We start from the raw sequence: 17,713 nt of genomic DNA, 5'->3' as shown, positions 1-17,713 counted from the left end.
CTTGACCAATAATTTCATATTAAGCAGTGAGGACAAGTTAGGTCCTTATATATACACAACTGCTCACTATGAAAGGACTCATTATCTTCTTTCTATGGTTGCAATGTCATCAGTCATCCTGAATGATTTCCCCAAAACCATTTTTGTGCAGACATTATCATTAATTTTAAGTGTCCTCCTAGCAAGTTTCCCAGGATGCAAAGTCATTTAGCTACAGATCATTAATATTAACATAGGAGACTATACAGGTGCACAAAATTGCTGCTGAACTGAGCTGACATTGGGCTTTCCATCTTTTCAGTGACATTTTGCCTGAACCAGACAAAGGACTGTTTTATATTAGCAGCAGGAGTTCCTCCTCTATTTTGAGGAGAAAAAATAAGTAGCCTTCATGTTATGCTGTCTCAAGGTAGACTTTTAACAGTGCATTTTGCAGGATGATTTATTCATTTATAATTTGATGTTGCAGCCAATTGTAAATTTTTTGCCTGAAATCTTTATTATGTTGATTATTATGAAAAAAACTTCCTTTAGGGATTTTGACATTTTTTTGATTAATTTAATCTGAATTGCTTAAACTATTTATTTTACACACTTTACAAATATCATAGCAAAATGTAAAACTTCATCAGCTACAGATGCCTACGCTTTTCCAATATGTAGAATCAGTCTTACAGCAGAGCCCATGTAACACATAGACAACATAATAATTTTTGCCCTATTCCTTCAATGTTCAAAGTTTACATCTCATATAGTAAGGCAGCTATATTGTTCTTTCTTTCCATAATCTGCACACATCTCCATAAATAAAAACATGTATTCATATCAGATGCAACAAAGCAAATATACATATCTCCACTTATGTCCAGTTTACTATATTTATTAGTCACAACTGACACATAGTCACCATAATCCTAAAATCTAGTAAATGCTTTGGACAAGAGAAACTTAGTTCCTGGTCTACTTGCCCCGAGTCTTCAGATCAGTTCTTCTTTCTTATAATCAAACTATCACTTTCGACAAGTGTTTTTCCTCTTGTGCTTTACTGAAGACCCTAAAAAACAACAGTGAAAACTGAGTACGGATTAAATATTTGCCTTTTATGACATAACTAGCTACAAAACTATTCCATGATTTGTGAACTGTGCCATCATACATGTTTTTAAGAGTATCTAAACCTGAACAATGTTGGAGTAAAAACAAGTAGAAATTCGCTAGTTTGTGGAACAGCAGGGAAAGGAAGACAGGGATCCCCAATTCAAGAAAGACAGGGATCTGCTGGAGAGGATCCAGCAAAGGGCTACGAAGATGATTAGGGGATTAGAACATCTTTCATATGAGGAAAGGCTGAGGAACTTGGGTCTCATTAGTCTAGAGAAAAGAAGAATGAGGGGGGATCTTATTAATGCTTTCAAATACTTAAAGGGAGGATGCCAGAGGGATGGGAGGAGTCTTTTTTCAGTGGTGCCCATTGATAGGATGAGGGGTAATGGGCACAAGCTTGAACATAGGAAGTTCCATCTTAACATGAGGAGGAACTTCTTCACTTTGAGGGTAGTGGAGCACTGGAACAGGCTGCCCAGAGAGGTTGTGGAGTCTCCCACTCTGGAGACGTTCAAAACCCGCCTGGACACCGTCCTGTGCAACCTACTGTAGGTGACCCTGCTCAGTCAGGGGGGTTGGACTAGATGATCTCCAGAGGTCCCTTCCAACCCTGACTATTCTGTGATTCTGTGATATAGCCTTAACTCTGCTCCCTGAAAAGCAGAGATATAAATCACTCCTTACTAAAGAAAACGGAGGAAACTTCTTGGCATTCTAGACACAGGACTCATTATGAAATAGATCTAATCACTAGAGTTTAAGTGTAAAACCATAGGGGTAAAAAACCAACAGTGTGATTTTCAAATTGACCGTATGAGATAAATGAGGTACTTAAATAAAATCCATAGCTAAACATTTCTTAAGAGGTTCTGTTGCTTGGGAAGGAGGTGGCTTGTTTTAGAATACAATACACCAATAACAGAATATGGACATTTTTTGACAGTGAGACTGGAAGAGACCCAATTTGAAATAGTTAGCTGGGGGTTTTGTACATAAAAATTTAAAAGTATTGATATGCACATCAAACATCAGGAATATAATTCAAAAAAGAAAATAATATTTTTGATAGTTATAGCTATTCGCAAGTGCTAGTAGGAAATACTAGCACGTTATTTTTCTCTAAAACCAGTTATTCCTTCAATAAATAAACTGGAAAAAAGTAGGATGCAACTTTGCAGTGATGTGATAAAAATCATAAACATTTAGCTATTTTATTACTTGTTGTGCCTTCTTCTACACAAGTCCATTTTCAAAGCAGAGGAGAAAAGGTATTAAGACAAAATGATTGTCATAGCTTAAAATTGCACTAAGATTAAATTATTTGAATGGACTGAAAATGCTGAAACTTATTGTCAGTTATCATTTTAGGTCAGCTTTCCACCTTCTGCATATATGAAATATGGCTTTGCCACAAAATACATTCTTTCTACAGGAACTACTGGAGTGTTCAGTGAATCAAAAGTAGTCATAAAAGCCTATGTTCCTGCAAATCTGATGCGTATGCATTTTACTTTGTGCATACAAGTTGTGACATGAAACTTATAAAAGAGATTATATACACAACATTGAATATATTGATAGTAATGTATGTTCTTAAAGATTTCCACATAATAGTTTTTTAATGGACACTCAATTGAGAGGAAGGGATGGCAAAATAGAAAGGTACCGTAAGTGATTTAAATACATCAATGTATTGTACTCTATTGTAATGTACTCTAATCTCTACTCTAGTCTCTTCTTTATATAGCCTTTCCTTACATTTAAGTAAGTTTGTGATACTGGACACAAAAAAGAATTTATGTTCATATATTTATGTGCATTTGTTGCTAACTGTGGCTTAAACTAGACTTTATCCTTTTGATAAACAAACCAAAAATAATCATCTTGTTCTATTATTCTGAGCTAAAATGTTTTGCAGCAGGTTAAATACAGTAAGCTGTTTTATTCATCTTGTAATAGTATATCTAAGTATAAAACCATCCAGATCCACAAGATTCATTTGAAATAAGGCAGAATTTTTAAAAGGAGTAAAATTTGGAATGAAATGAACTTTTTGCAGTTGTTTGAATCCCAAGGCTAAAACCTCTAACTCTGAAAACCACAAAGCAGTCAGCTGATTTTTTCGACCTTAGAATTATAAAGCCTGTTTCCATCTGCAATATACAGATTTTACCTTCTATCATTATAGGTCTCTAATAAAAAAAAAAAAAAAGAACCCTTTGAGAGTTTTTTTTTTCCTTTTTCATTGCAGGCTTACTAGTCACAGAATCACCAAATGGTCAGGGTTGGAAGGGACCTCTGGAGATCATCTGCTCCAACCCCCCTGCCAGAGCAGGGTCACCTGCAGCAGGTTGCACAGGATGGCGTCCAGGTGGGTTTGGAATGTCTCCAGAGAGGGAGACTCCACAACTTCTCTGGGCAGCCTGTGCCAGTGCTCTGCCACCCTCAAAGGAAAGAAGTCCCTCTTCATGTTTAGATGGAACTTCCTATGCTCAAGTTTGTGCCCATTACCTCTTGTCCTATCACTGAGCACCACTGAAAAAAGGCTGTTCCCATCTACCTGGCACCCTCCTTTTAAGTATTTATAAGTATTGATAAGATCCCCCCTCAGTCTTCTTTTCTCCTGAAAAGACCCAAGTGCCTCAGCCTTTCCTCATAAGAAAGATGCCTCAATCCCCTAATCATCTTTGTAGCCCTAATGCAGTTGGAAAAATCATCAGAATTTTATAGTCTGACAATTCTCCTCCAGAAGACAATCAATGAAACATGGAAACTTTGGTTTACTCTGTAGCTACCATATACAGTGAATAAACTCCATATGGCCTACAAAGCAAAGATGAAGAAAATGGGGCAAGAGAATAAGCATCCATTCAGCTTTAAAAAAAAAAAATGTACTTAATCCCTTCACTGAAGAATTTTATTGGCTTATCTAAATGGAAATATCTTGATTCCTCTTTTACTTTACACCCCTTTTTACAACCATTGTTCCATAGAGCTCAGCAGAATTACCTTCCATTCAGGTGTGGATCCAGCCACTGCCAGAGCCTAGACTCCAAAGAGCCCTGGCCTTTGGAGAGGCATTAATTTTCTCACTGTAAAACAGAATCAAAACTGATTCTGCCTGGCTTGTCAAAGGAAGAACCTACTAGCAACGAATATGAAGTATGTCTGGCAGCAGTGCATGTAATGAAACACATGTACAGAAATACCGCCTTGCGTAAATTGGTAAGTTGGTTACTCAAGAGTTGGTTACTCTGGAGTCTAAGACTGTGCCTTATTCTTTGAACTATATTGCTGCTCAGCAGGAGCTTCTGATGTCATGGACAAAGCCAGAAGGCCAACCAAAGTTGAAGAACAATTTCCAACATGACATAGGAACCTTCATTTCCTTATGTTATACATTCTTCCAGGTATAGATTTAATAATGTAACAGGACCAGGACTGTCACCCTCTTTTGATCATGATAAAGGGTTGGTTTGGGGTCAACCTAACTAAAGATTCAGTATTAGCCCCAGTAAAGCCAGAATCTTTCAAGGTCTTGAAGTTCAAAAGAAAACTAGTAGGAAGATAACCCTTCAAAGACTCCTATTAACGAGATCACTGATTATTTTACTCAATTTCTTTAAAAGTTCTATTAAAAGATGAAAAGTGCTGTCACCCAGGTGACAAGGATGGCAGTAGGCCAGTTGGGACATTCCATTGAGAGGCATTAAACCAAGTCCTGAGTCTTCCTTTTAAGTTTGAGTGTTCTCAGAACCCAGATTTCTCCAGAAACCTTTATCTCACCTTCTGTTTCTGTAGACTCCCATCCCAGGTGAGCACTCTACAGCCTTCCCCTTTTAGGACTTTGAATCTGTAGCTTCACTGTCCTGAGTTACACAGTGATATAAACATATATTTGGCTAGATATTTCATACCATACAGGTATTTTTCCATTTTCTTCTGAAGCACTGGATTTGGAATACTGCCAGAGACAAGACACTGGATAAGTTAAACCTGATTCCCTGAGGTGAACAGGGAATCCTCTTAGGTACACCACTGGTCTTGCTTTCTGTTACTGTGTCTTTTCAGGAAAAATACTGGCTGCCATTCTTCCCAAACCCTTCATCATCTAAGTGCCTGATTATTATGTTGCACCTAGATGAAAACACTTCATACTAAAGTGTAACACACTAAGTCAAAGAAGCAAAAGGACAATTATAATTAGAGAATGTTATGTAGACCAGTCATGTACAGAAAGATGCCTGTCAAAGTGTCAGTCACACCTCCAAAGAAATGGAACTAATTTTAATGGGAGGAATTGCAAAGCTGCCTCCTGAATAAGTTAGAGACAATTACCTTGCTGAGAGAGATGAGATAGGAGACTGAATTTACATGATGTGATGTGTCCGAATGACTTTGAGAAAAAAGATTAGCTATGAAACCTCAACTATTTCATCAGGAAACGTTGCTTGCTTGAGAAGCTCAACCTGAGAAGCACAAAATCAAGGGGAAGAGAATTGCTGACTACCTACATCAATCTGTTCAAATCAAATGCTTTATAGTTTTATTTTGGTACAAAATACCTGAGATTTTCTTATATTCCTTAGCCTACATTTTTTATAAAAATCTTTACCTGTGTTGTCTCTTTCAAATATTCTGGTTGCATATTACTATATCATAGTTTGAGTTAAAGGTAACGAACGGGATAATAAACATTTATTCTTCAACCAATGGTACGACATATGTGAAACTCGGTGAAGTAAGACATCAGAAAATAAAAATATGTTTCTATAAATACATTAGTAACCAAAGGAGGGCTAAGGAGAATCTCCATCCTTTAGTGGATGTGGGGGGAAACACAGGGACAAATGCTGAGGAAAATGATGAGGTACTTAACTTCTTCTTCGCCTCAGTCTTTAATAGTAAGATGTGAAGCACACCTGCTCTCACAGATTCAGAAGGAAATTTAGAACAACGGAATTCTTGGGACCAAGGAGATCACCAGGTCTGATGTCATAAAACCATTTTTTCCCAACTTGGACTGTGAAAGATTCTGTGGGAAACATCCTTCTGCTTCACAGATCAGTGAGGAATATAGCACCTACTTGGGTTCCTGTCACTACAAGAGCCTCAAACATTGCTCTTTTCTGCCTCAAGTTAACCTCCTGCTCAGACTGAAATGCTTTATGCGAAGTGATTGGTCTTGAAAAGGGATATTTGGGTGAAGTATATCTCCTGTGATAAACCAGAGATATGGTTTAATATTCTAAAATATTCTAAAATTTCCATCTGGGTTGGGACTTTCTGAAATCCAACCTACCCAATATGAATGCATGAGGCAATATGGAGCACTTATCTCCTCATCTTCCTCTTTCCAGGTTGCTGCCAAGTTGTGATTCTACCTTCGTTCAGCCATAGCATCTACCCAGAATCCTTGTTCTCAGATGGCAGAGACCAAGATAAATACCTTGAGGTGCCATTGCAGCAGGTAGTAAGAAGAAAGGATTGTGGCCACCAGTTATTTAGAAGTAAGAATGGACTAATCTGGGAATAAAGCCTATGTGCCAGCACTTGCCCTGAATACACCCTATCTGAATGTTCTAGGTCAACTTATGTTGAAATAACGTACATAATATCACACAGTTAAAGAAGCTGTCTTAATAAAACCCTGCTAGCTTAAAAAAAAACAACAAACTAATGGACTTGCTTTCCCAGACTGTTCGACAATGGAACAATTTTTGTGGAATTATTTCTTAGATAGGATGGATGCTTTCCATTTCCTCAAATACCCTGATGGATTAATGGTTTAAGCATTATTCATTCCCTTCTGGATTGGGCTGGTAACAGCCTAGTAATGTGAGATCTATTAAGATTCTTTAAAAAATCCCGGATTTTGCTTTGTTTGAACTCTTAATTATGAATTCATTTGGGCTGAATAGTATCCATGAGATGCTTGGAGATTTCGCTGTGGAAAATCCCTTTAATAAAGAACAACATCTGAGATCTTGAAATATGCAGAGTTTTTTTTGCAATCCCCAGAGTACAAAAAGCCTTGAATGCTTACCAAAGAGGGTGATGCATGTCTATTCTATCTCCTAAAAACACTTCCTCCTTCAGATTTACAGTCACTAAGAACAAGAGCGATTTTGATCAAAAGAAGCAGCAGCAGCAGCTGTAAGGGAAAAGTGTTCGTTTATGATTGCCTCATCTGGACTAGAAGAAGGTAATAGTATAACTTTATTACACCAGATGCAGTGAAGGGCTTTAGTTCATTTAATCTGGAAGACAGAGGAATTTGTCACATAGAGAAGATGAAAATAATCTTGTTCTTCTCGCCACCACCCAGGCATGATGGTTATTGGCTGAGTCCACAGAAGAAGCTGGAGTTTATGATGACTATTTACTAACTTTCTCCTGCATGACTGTCCTAAGAGGGATGGTATTTTTCTACACTCCGGAGACATCTTCTGTTGAAAAGTTATTTTTGTTTGGTATTTGCTGGAAAGCATTTGTTTTGGGAATGCGTGCTTCTGGGATTTGCGGTAGGCTCAAAGTTTCAACTGTACACCATAACATACTATTTGTTCCTTGGTACGGGCTTTATATTTAAGTTGGAATTTATTAATACTTATTTTTAGAACCTTCTGTATGTCGAAGCCATTCTTGACTGGTGATGTACACTGATAACAAACAATGGCCGCAGATGTTTGGGTTTTTTTAACTACATATCCTTTCAGTGATAGCACATATCACAGAATGGTAGGGGGTTGGAAGGGACCTTCAGAGATCATGTAGTCCAACGCAGGTTCACCCGGAACAGGTCATATACCATGTCATATACCACTTAGTTTTGAGGATTGCATATTCTGTAATTATATTTACACAATTAATGCAATATTATGGCTTGAGGTCAAGCCCTTTATGAGCAGGAACTTCAGGCAAAGTTAATAGACATGATTCTTCCGTTAGTTATTCTTTTGCCAAATAAATTTTAAATGCCACTGTTCCTGACATGTTAACTTATTACACCTTCCTAGAACAAAGGGTAATATCAAAACAGAATGGAAAACAAGGGAGAATCAAGCCCAGTATTTACCAACAAGGGAAGGCCAGGCAAAGGTATGAAGTGCATTTTCTAGAATATAGAAAAGGAAAAGCAGAGGTTATTAATTCCTTTTCCTCTAAAAGCAAAATGATAAGTAATAACTTGTTTTCAGTGGACTGGCAGGTTCATTAACATATAATTGGCCCACAACGCAGCCAGGAAATTAGGATTCAGATCATGTCCCCTCAAGTAGAGTGTCTAATGTCATGATACCAGGTTGCTCCCATTCCAGATCGTGAGAGAGTACACAGGGGGCAAGTACTTCAAAGCTAGATACAAATATATAGTTATGTGCTTCCAGACTAAAAGTACGCAGACCAGAAGTGCCAGACAAATCCAATCTTTTAAGTATGACTGACCATATAGATATCTTTCTGGGAAAAAAAAGCAGACTTTATGAAGATGAGTGCATAATGGTCATAAGTGGCTCCTGTGCAGAAGTAATCACGCAATGCTAGGAGAAAAGAAGAAAGATTTTGGCAGACAGGCAGCCTAGCAGTCAGACTCTTGCCTGAATTCAGTTCTGTCACCCATCAGTAGAAACTCAGCATGTTTCTACTATGTTTCTCCTGTTTTCTGGTATCTTGATTATAGGACCAGAAACCAGCAATAGTGACAGATATCACAGGTAAACCACAGGTAAAAATCTCTTTGAAACACAAAACAGTATGCGCACATACAGTGTCGTGGTTTGGCCTCAGCCAGCAACAAAGAACCACGGGGCCTCTCGCTCGACTCCCACAGCCGTGAGAGAAATCGGCAGAAAAAGGCAAAACTCGTGGGTTGAGATGGTGCAGTTTAACAGAACAGCAAACGGGAAGAGAAAAAACAGTAACACCGATAAAGAGACATAAAGACGTAGTTACAGTACCGCCGCTACAGTACGGCCGCGCACCGACCAGACCCGCACCCGTGCAGCCCGTCCCCGAGTGGCGACTGCCCCCCCCTCTTCCCGGCTAGCTCCTCTTAGAGCTGGGCATGGGTCCCGGCTAGCTCCTCTTAGAGCTGGGCACGGGTCACGTGGGATGGAATGCCGGCCTCCCCTGCCGGCTCCTTGGGGAAATTAACCCCATCCCTGCCGGAATCAGGACAGACACTCACAAAACATGGTTAGGTGTAATTCTTTCTTTTGATTTGCAAGAATAATCCTGCCTTAATGCACTATTTATGGTCTAGCTGGAATCCCACCAGTTATTATGGCTAATGACATAGAAGTCACTTCATCTTTGGTATCTTCATAGACTTACAGTCATCCCAGTTTCCTTAGTTTCCAAGACCAGAGGTGAAGCATTATTACAGGGGCTTTTTAAGTACTTAGACAGAAAAGCAGCAAAGGGACCTTTGATGGCCCCATAATGATCTAATACCAACTGAAATCCCGTCCTGTCAGTGTTTTTGTTATTGACTCTGCTTGCAAGTTATTTTATTTAGACCCAGAAAGACAGATCTTACTTCCTATTCACCCTTTTTCATTGAAATGTCTAATTTCATTCTTCTAGGGTCTCTCTATTAGCACTTACTCCTTCCCACTAGTTACTATATTGGAAAGAAACAGAACATCTTTGTAAAAAGATGGGAGGGATTACCAAGCGCTGGGAGGCAGTGGCTGCTAGTTCAGAGAACAGAAAATTACAAAAAAAAATGCTTCTGAAATATGCATTCATGGTGCACAGTGTCCTGTGCCTGAAGAATTTCTGCATCTTTCTGCATTTCTGCCTATCAGGCCTGCATTATTAAGCCTCCAAATCATACATTATGGCCCTAAATATCAGAGTTGCCTAACTCTGTTTTAGTCACTAGAGTAGGCATTCAGTATAAAATCATGCCAGAATCCTTGCCTTCTGTTAAATGGGGTAAAATGAAGTCATGCTTTTGCTAGGTTAAACTGAAAATTTAGCAGCATGTTCTTAAATGAAATTCTGTTGCGCTTGGCACAGAACAACTGAAACACCTGTCCTGAAAGAAGATAAAAAGCACCAAAAATCAGACTGTAATTTATTAATTTTTGTGTAAAAAAGGACTGGCTGTTTCTACTTGTCCATAAGCTAGTTATATATTTGAATGCATGTATTAGGGATGTAGTTCCCAATTCTGGAAAGTGCTTTCTGCTACGAATAGGATGTTAAGAACAGTACTCACATCCTTTCCTGGATCCATTCCAAGGAAATTAATAATAGTCCTTATACCCAACCTAAGGTCACTCATTCCAAAACTTCCTTTTTTCTTATTATTTATTCCCCATCTCTCCTGTTTCGTGGGTATCACTCCGCTTTTAAATCATTTATATTAGAAGACACATGTTACCAAGGCCATCTTCCACAGCTTAGGCAGAACCTGTGGTGTAAAACCGCGTTCGCGTCTGGTAAATGGCGCATTTCAGGGATTCCAGCGCCACCTGCTGCGGATGAGAAGCAATACGCGCTGTGGAAGCAAATGAGCTGGCATTTGTCAAAGTTGAAATGCAACTTTCCTTTCTGAATGTAGGAATATCCATATAAGCATGCAGTTAGAAAAGATGACGTCCTACGAGCCTGTACAACTTAAATTATTTTATCATTCTACGAACAAACTGCCAATGCAAAGGTATTCAAAGAACGGTGATTTTCCCCCCTTTAGTGTCAGTGCTATAAAGCCACAAAGCCTGCTCTAGATCTGAAACTTTAACTGTTTGTTTCTGTCCCCGTACTACTGCAGCTAACAAAGATTATGAACCAGAATCTAATAAACAATTGATGATACATGAGCGAAGAAAAAAGAAATGTCTTCCACACATTGCAGTCCTTGGAAACGAACAAAACTGCTGTATACCACTTATACAAAAACTGTGTTTCTGGATAGAAAAGCTTTAATATTCATCCTTGGCTATCACGCCTCAGGCTGGGATACCAGTTTCACGAGTGAACAGAACACCATCAAGAAAAATAAATTACTCATCTTTTCAGCCGAGACAATTGGAATTATTCCATGCTGAGGATGCATTTGGTTTCCACTTTAATTTCTGCTGAGAACCTGAATCAACCCAATGAAGATGACTCAGTACAGAGTCAGAAAAATTGATAACCATGTGCCTCAATGAAAAACAGGAGAGCTGTTGAAGCAGAGAAGCATCAGGCATAAGGAAAGGCCAAACTAGTGATGAGAAGAGGTGCAGTCCTTGCCTAGGAAGGACTCTGCTTGGAAGAGGCTGTCTCAGGGCTTTGATGTGCAAGTTCCCATTTCTCTGATTAGCCTTATCACCCAGTGAGACTAAAGAAGTGAAACTGATTGACATAAGAGATAATAAGCAGTTGACTGGGATGGGGTTTCCAGTGGTTCTACAAGCAGCAGAAAGCAGCTAATGATAAATTGTTTTAAGCACCAAGAAAAACCTGGAAGAGGCAACTATGGACTCATTTTGAATTTGCCAACTGGCATACTCATAATTCTTTAATCTGTGGTCAGCAGGCTAGTGCCTGAGCACAAACACTGACTCCTTACTGCTTCCCTGTAGGCAAGGGTAATACAGTAAGAGATGACCATAACGTAAAAACAATTTGCACTCAGAGCCAGCATTCTATCCCCTCACTTCTCGTTTTCACCTCAGCTCCTCTTCTGAGAGTGTAAAAATAACACACACTTTGTTTCAGTCCCCTGTCCAGAAATAAATTTCATTCTGTGAAAACATAAAAATGAAAATTAGTAACACAAATCTGCCCAGCAAATTTGCCTTATATCCTATGCATGTAGAAGCTGCTTCCACAGTTGCCTTGGAAAGAGTTGTTTGTCTTTCCCTTTAGGCTATGAGTAAAGTACTTATTTTGGCTGACAAACTTTTCTCAAGCCCAAAAAGATATATTAACAATCCTCAGGGGGTGAGCAGCAGTGGCTCTGGCTAATGATAGCAGACCTGAGGAACTAGCTGTCCTACCTGCTAGACAGCTCATCCAACAGACCACTCATGGCTACAGCAGATGTTAAAGCTTTACAGCCTCATTTGTTCTCCCCTCCCAGCAACAAGCTTACACAGCATGGAAGCCTGGAGAACAATGGGGCACTGGTACATTAAGAGTGCGCAGGATACAATAAAGGACGTCTAAAGGCCTGCTACTGTGCTATTCACCGGCATGCTCAGCCTAGCCTTCTGCACGCTCAGCAGCTTCATTCCTTGGGGTGCACTTCAAGGAAAGAAATAAACCAAGGAAATGCAATTGTTGGTCAAGTTGCACACTTATTTTTGATTCATTTAATCCAGGAACTGAATTACAATTACTGTTCTTCAGTACTGAAGAACATCCTTTCCATGGATACTCTATCAAAAAGTTTAACAGCAGACACAGCCACTGAAACAACGATTTCTAAAAAAAGAGTACAGAAAGTGTGCCTAATTTATCTTATAGTGTCAGTCCCAAATGTCTGTGCTGAAAAACGTATTTTAAAGTTTGTTTTGAATACCACTAAAGTCTGTGGAGATCATTATGGAGGATCTAAATTCAAGCTATAGGAATATCATGACTCATGCTATTATTAACTTGCATCACAGTAACATTTAGGAGCCTCATTTGTGATCTATAGACTTTTTAAAGTAAGGGATCACATACAAAGAATGAAAACTGATCCCCATATTAATGACAAAAAAAATCTTCATTTGAAGTATATTTTGAATACTTACTACAAATTGCTTCCAAACAAGCTACAAGCCAAATTACTCTGCAGACATTGTTTGGTGAATAATGCTGGAAAATGAATAAGTTCTAGAAAATTACAAGCAGAAAGGCACAGCATGGACCAGACAATTTTTTTCTCATGCTTTGTTCATCCATATCTCCTCTGCAGGTACTTCTGCGGCAAGTTGCCATGGGTGGTGTTGATTTATTTCATTAATAAATGTCTGTTCACTTACTAAGCAACCAGTGATACAAAGTCTCCCTGCAATAAAAGTATTTTATATATTATAGTAAATTAAATTGAGTCTTTTAATGCCTCAAAAAGTAATGTATTTTTAGTAATCGTGTTTCCATCACATAATTTTAATGTAACTAGTTCCATCTTCAAATAATTTCTAAAATAGAATGATATGGAATTATAATGTACTACAGCTGGTAAGAGAAAAATTCTTCTATTCCTCCCATACTAGGTCAGTACCTTCAGGGCTTTAAGCATGATAGAGGGCGTAGTCTGTATCAGCTAAGCATGATACAGAAGTCAAGCCATAAATCCAGTGCAACAGGATGTTTTAGCATCAAAAGCACTTCCAGGTTTATTGTCAACCACACCAAACTTCAGCAAAGTCATCTCAATATCTTTCAGCTTGAAGTGTTCTTTCAATAAAAATACTTTGGGATATCACAGATTGGAGATAAAAAACACATCAACATTTTAAAACCAAAACATTTTAAAGGAGGAAAGTTGTATAGGAACTAATTTGCTACACATGTTTTACATGTACGGTACAAAAAGGGGTTTCTACAACAACATATGGAAAGTATCTGAATCAGTAAGACAATGACCTTCATAAATCACTCCAGGTTCCAACTTTAAATTATGTCTTGTTCCCTCTCTCATGGGATATTCACTACATCTCATACAAACTCATGGTTATGTGTGCACAGTATTCCTAGCTTTATAGGGAATGATGTCATATCAACACATTGAGTGTATGTAAAATGAGGAGTAAACACATTTTTACATTACTCTGACCAGATGAACCCACATACTCCACTCTATCACTTCCTTTTGGCTAAAGGGAATTTTTTATTTCCTTTGTGCATGATTTATTAAATGGACTCATCCAAACTTTGGGGGATTGCTTTTTAGACTTTATTTATGCAGCAGCGCACTGTGGGTGGCAATGGCCAAAAATAATGTGGGATAGAAATCCCATTTCCCTAACCTCAGGTACATGAAGACTTCAGGTTCATGCAAGCCAAAATACAATTGCCCATGAATACGATGAAGATTTACGGGTATTTGATCAAAAGCATGTTACAATTCAGTTAAGATAGCTGCTTGTGGCTAGTCTTACCTTTCCCTTCTGGTCACAGATATATTTACTGGATAAACATAGTTTATAGTATCAGCCTTTTGTTTTGTTTTCAAAAGTTACAACCAGGCATGTTCCTCTCCTAAAAATAATGTAAAAAAAAAAAAAAAAATGTAACTGTACATGCTCCAATTTTAACTCCTGTTTTCAATAAATGTCTACCTGTTCATCTTGTTTGTATAGTCTCAAATGACCACCTCAAACTAATGCAACTTTGCTCAGTGATTTTAGATAATGACAATGCAGCTTTAATTGCCTGTTCAGTATGTCCTATTTCTTCTCTAGAGCTTTCTTATCCATAAAGATCTTCAGAGAAAACTTGTAGTAATTTTAATGATTTAGAAGTCAATACTTAGAAATAAATGTCTCCCAATCCAAAGTTTAGTTCTACCCATAAAGGCAATTACTTGCACTTAGCATATTCTCATTCTGGAGCTGCTAACAACCATTTTCACAAGGTGTGTATGCAAAGTCCTATCCACCCATTGCCTTTGTAAAGACAAATGCAAGAATTTACATCATGCTTCATAGACATGATTGATATCATAACATATATTTCTATCATATTATTCTGTACTTGAGTGAAATTTTAGTAAAGGCAAGATACAATAAAAGCAGAATTTTACAGTGCTGGCCTTGAACAGACATAGGTTTGAACAGTATATGATTGCAAAACCTTATTATTAAACATGTAATAAGAGTATAATCCTTTGAAAGGATGCCTGAACTACTACTACTACTTTGGTTATTTGCGAACTAACTGAAATTGTTCTGGAATATGCTGACACATGATAAACATAAAATCCTAAAACTCAGCTCAGATGAGATTCAAACTTCAGTAGAAATCACATATCCATCTGTATAGTTCAGTCGTATGTGGTAAAATAAACATTCTTTCTCCAGCCTGCTAACAAGGCATTTATGAATTAATAGTGTCACTGATTTGCTTAAACATTTAAATCTGTATGATCTTCTTTGGCTCTAGCAACCAGAGATTGTTTAAAGCGATTAGCTATCCTGCACTCCCTGATAAAGTCCCTCCCCACCTTTCCTCTAGGCCCCCTTTAGCTACAGGAAGGCTGCTATAAAGTTTCCTCGGAGCGTTCTCTTCTCCAGGCTGAATAGGAGCAACTAAAAATAAAAAACTGATCTCAAATTTGTTTTTTTATAATGTAATAGATAAATAGATGGTGAGTACATTTTTACTAAAATGGTAGCTGTTTATTTCTAGTGACTTGGATTTGCATTGAGCTTTAATTTGAAATTGTTACACAGTTATAACTTAAAGAGAAAGAAATGAGGTGTCAGTCTGCAGTGCAGAGATTATTCTGGTTTCTGATCTGAGACCAGAGATTATCATAAAATTGCATTTGTTGTCCCTTTCAAACCATATTCCCATGCAAAGTAAAGAATATCAAAACCTGGACAAAAAGAAAACAAAAAAAAATCAGCTTTAAATCAAGATATACTTTGTATGTAGAGTGGACAGGCAAAGCACAGCCACATTGCAATAAAGACAAATTAATAAACCACAACTATATAGTGCTGGTAGCTATGAAGTGAAAGCAAATACCACCAGTGCTATTTCTTAACTAAGATACAGTATTTTTTACTTTACTGATGGTAAACAATTCATCTTCCCCAAGGGTGGCAGGATCTCATTTTCAGAAATACTTATTGGCTTGCTGGAAGATCTTCAGTGGAAATTTTGTGCCCTCTCCCAACAGGAGTACACTGGTGAGTGGACAAACACTATGAACAGCTAGTGGACGTAAAACAAGCCACTTAGAAATAAAAACTCTTGATTGTGCAGGTGCATTTTAATGATGTTCTCAAGCACAGGTTTGAAATTCACGTTACAGGTCTGCCTCTCTTTTTCTGTATGCAGAGCCTAATTTAATCCCTTGGATAACTCCCTTGCCCTCATGAAACTATGCCAGTTTACACCATAGAGAATGAGGTAAGGAACAGTCTTCCCCTTTTTAACCTAACACAGATTAATTTTTCTGTATGTAATATCACTCAGTTAAATATATAAAGTGATTAAATAGCAGAAATGTAGATGCTGGATTTACATTGTCAAAAAGTATCTATACAAAACATCATATTAATTTTTCAATGCATTTAGGTTAATGGAACTAGCAGATTCTTATTTGAGATTCATCATGATTAAATAAAGTAGTTCTGGCTTTATAATGTCTGTTTCCCTTCACTGAGACTAGCCACATGAATATTGCCAAACTTATCACTCCTTCTTGGAATGTCTCATTTGCATCCTTTACTGCTCATGCATGTGGATCCGGACTTTCCCAGCCAGCTTCTGCACTGCAGTCATCAGGTTTCCTGAGCAACCTGACTTTCTCCCCTAAAGTGGAGGGGCCAGAAAAACTCCTGAATGTAACAACCAGTAAAACCCCATTCCAACACACTATAATAAGGTCATGCCAATAATTCCATAGTCAAAAGGTAAGAGTTTCCTTTAAACCATAATCCCAATATTGAATTCCTGTAACAGAGGGAATGAAAGGTGCCTTTCGATTTAAAATACCTCCTCCTGTCTAGACCATACCCAGAGGAGGATATTTATTGCAAAATAATCAGACAAACCATTTTTTAATTATGAGACACTGAAAAATCTGAAAGTTTAGAGTTCAGGGGTGCTGTTTGAAAATTATACTCTTTCTTCTGTTTTCCCTCCTCTCTCCTATTCAAAGGCTAAAGAACTGAAGAAATGTAAAACTTTCTATGCAAACCAGCCCTCAATAGGCACAAAGGGCTATTTCCAATAAAAAGAATAATTTGGATAGACATGAAATGATTGGCACAGGAGTCAGGATCTTCCCTGACATAACTGACAAAAATTACAGTCTTTGTCCTGCCTTACGTAAATTTGTCATATTTGTGTTTTACCTGACTACATTTTATCTTCAAGGACATCTTTGCTTACCAAAAAAAATTGTTTTGGGTCTGTACAGCTGCAGCTCAATTCCTGCATCAGTTAAATCATGGGACCAATTTGGATATTCAGCATCTTTGAAAAAATACTTTTGCTTCTATATCTAGGGGACTAACTTCAGACAAGTGAGCTGTTAACTTTTTGTTATGGAAGTAAATTATAGCATATAACCAGCAGCTCAGCTTGCACACCTGTTACAGGTTTTTTTCTTCCCCCAAGAATCACAGGTGGTTCAAGTGACCAAAACCAAATTTACTGCATGAAGTCTAAGCAATTAGCCCAATTTCTGTAGTTTTCTTACAAACTGGCTGGACACTTACTACATGTTTGGTATTCTCTGAACAGTGAGTGTGATCAGAAGAGTGTGGATCCGCAGGCACAAACTCTTCTTTCCCAGTGAGCATCAACTACCACTGCCAACAACTTCAGTGCCAACTAGGAAGGTCTAATAGGGAGAATATTTTCTTAAACTATAGACACACAGAAGTAATACTGCTGCCTATAGACATGTTTCCTTCCTCCAGACTATCCAATGTCATGTGGTTTG

The 17,713-nt window shown here is 38.0% G+C and overlaps 1 long non-coding RNA gene across 1 annotated transcript in view; it reads right to left on the bottom strand.

Moving 5' to 3' along the window:
• Positions 1 to 1,028: 1,028 nt before the first annotated feature.
• The window catches only part of LOC309671345, a 44,408-nt gene continuing 27,723 nt past the window's right edge, over positions 1,029 to 17,713 (bottom strand). Inside the window, exon 3 of the long non-coding RNA XR_014269130.1 lies at positions 1,029 to 1,054. This is a non-coding gene — a long non-coding RNA (uncharacterized lncRNA). The remainder of the gene's footprint in view (positions 1,055 to 17,713) is intronic.

This window comes from Vanellus vanellus (assembly GCF_965231255.1).
Source record: "Vanellus vanellus genome assembly, chromosome: 4".
In the NCBI taxonomy this organism is placed as follows: Eukaryota; Metazoa; Chordata; class Aves; order Charadriiformes; family Charadriidae; genus Vanellus; species Vanellus vanellus.
Note: the sequence above shows the minus strand (reverse complement) of the source record. Positions and strands in the feature narration are given on the sequence as shown.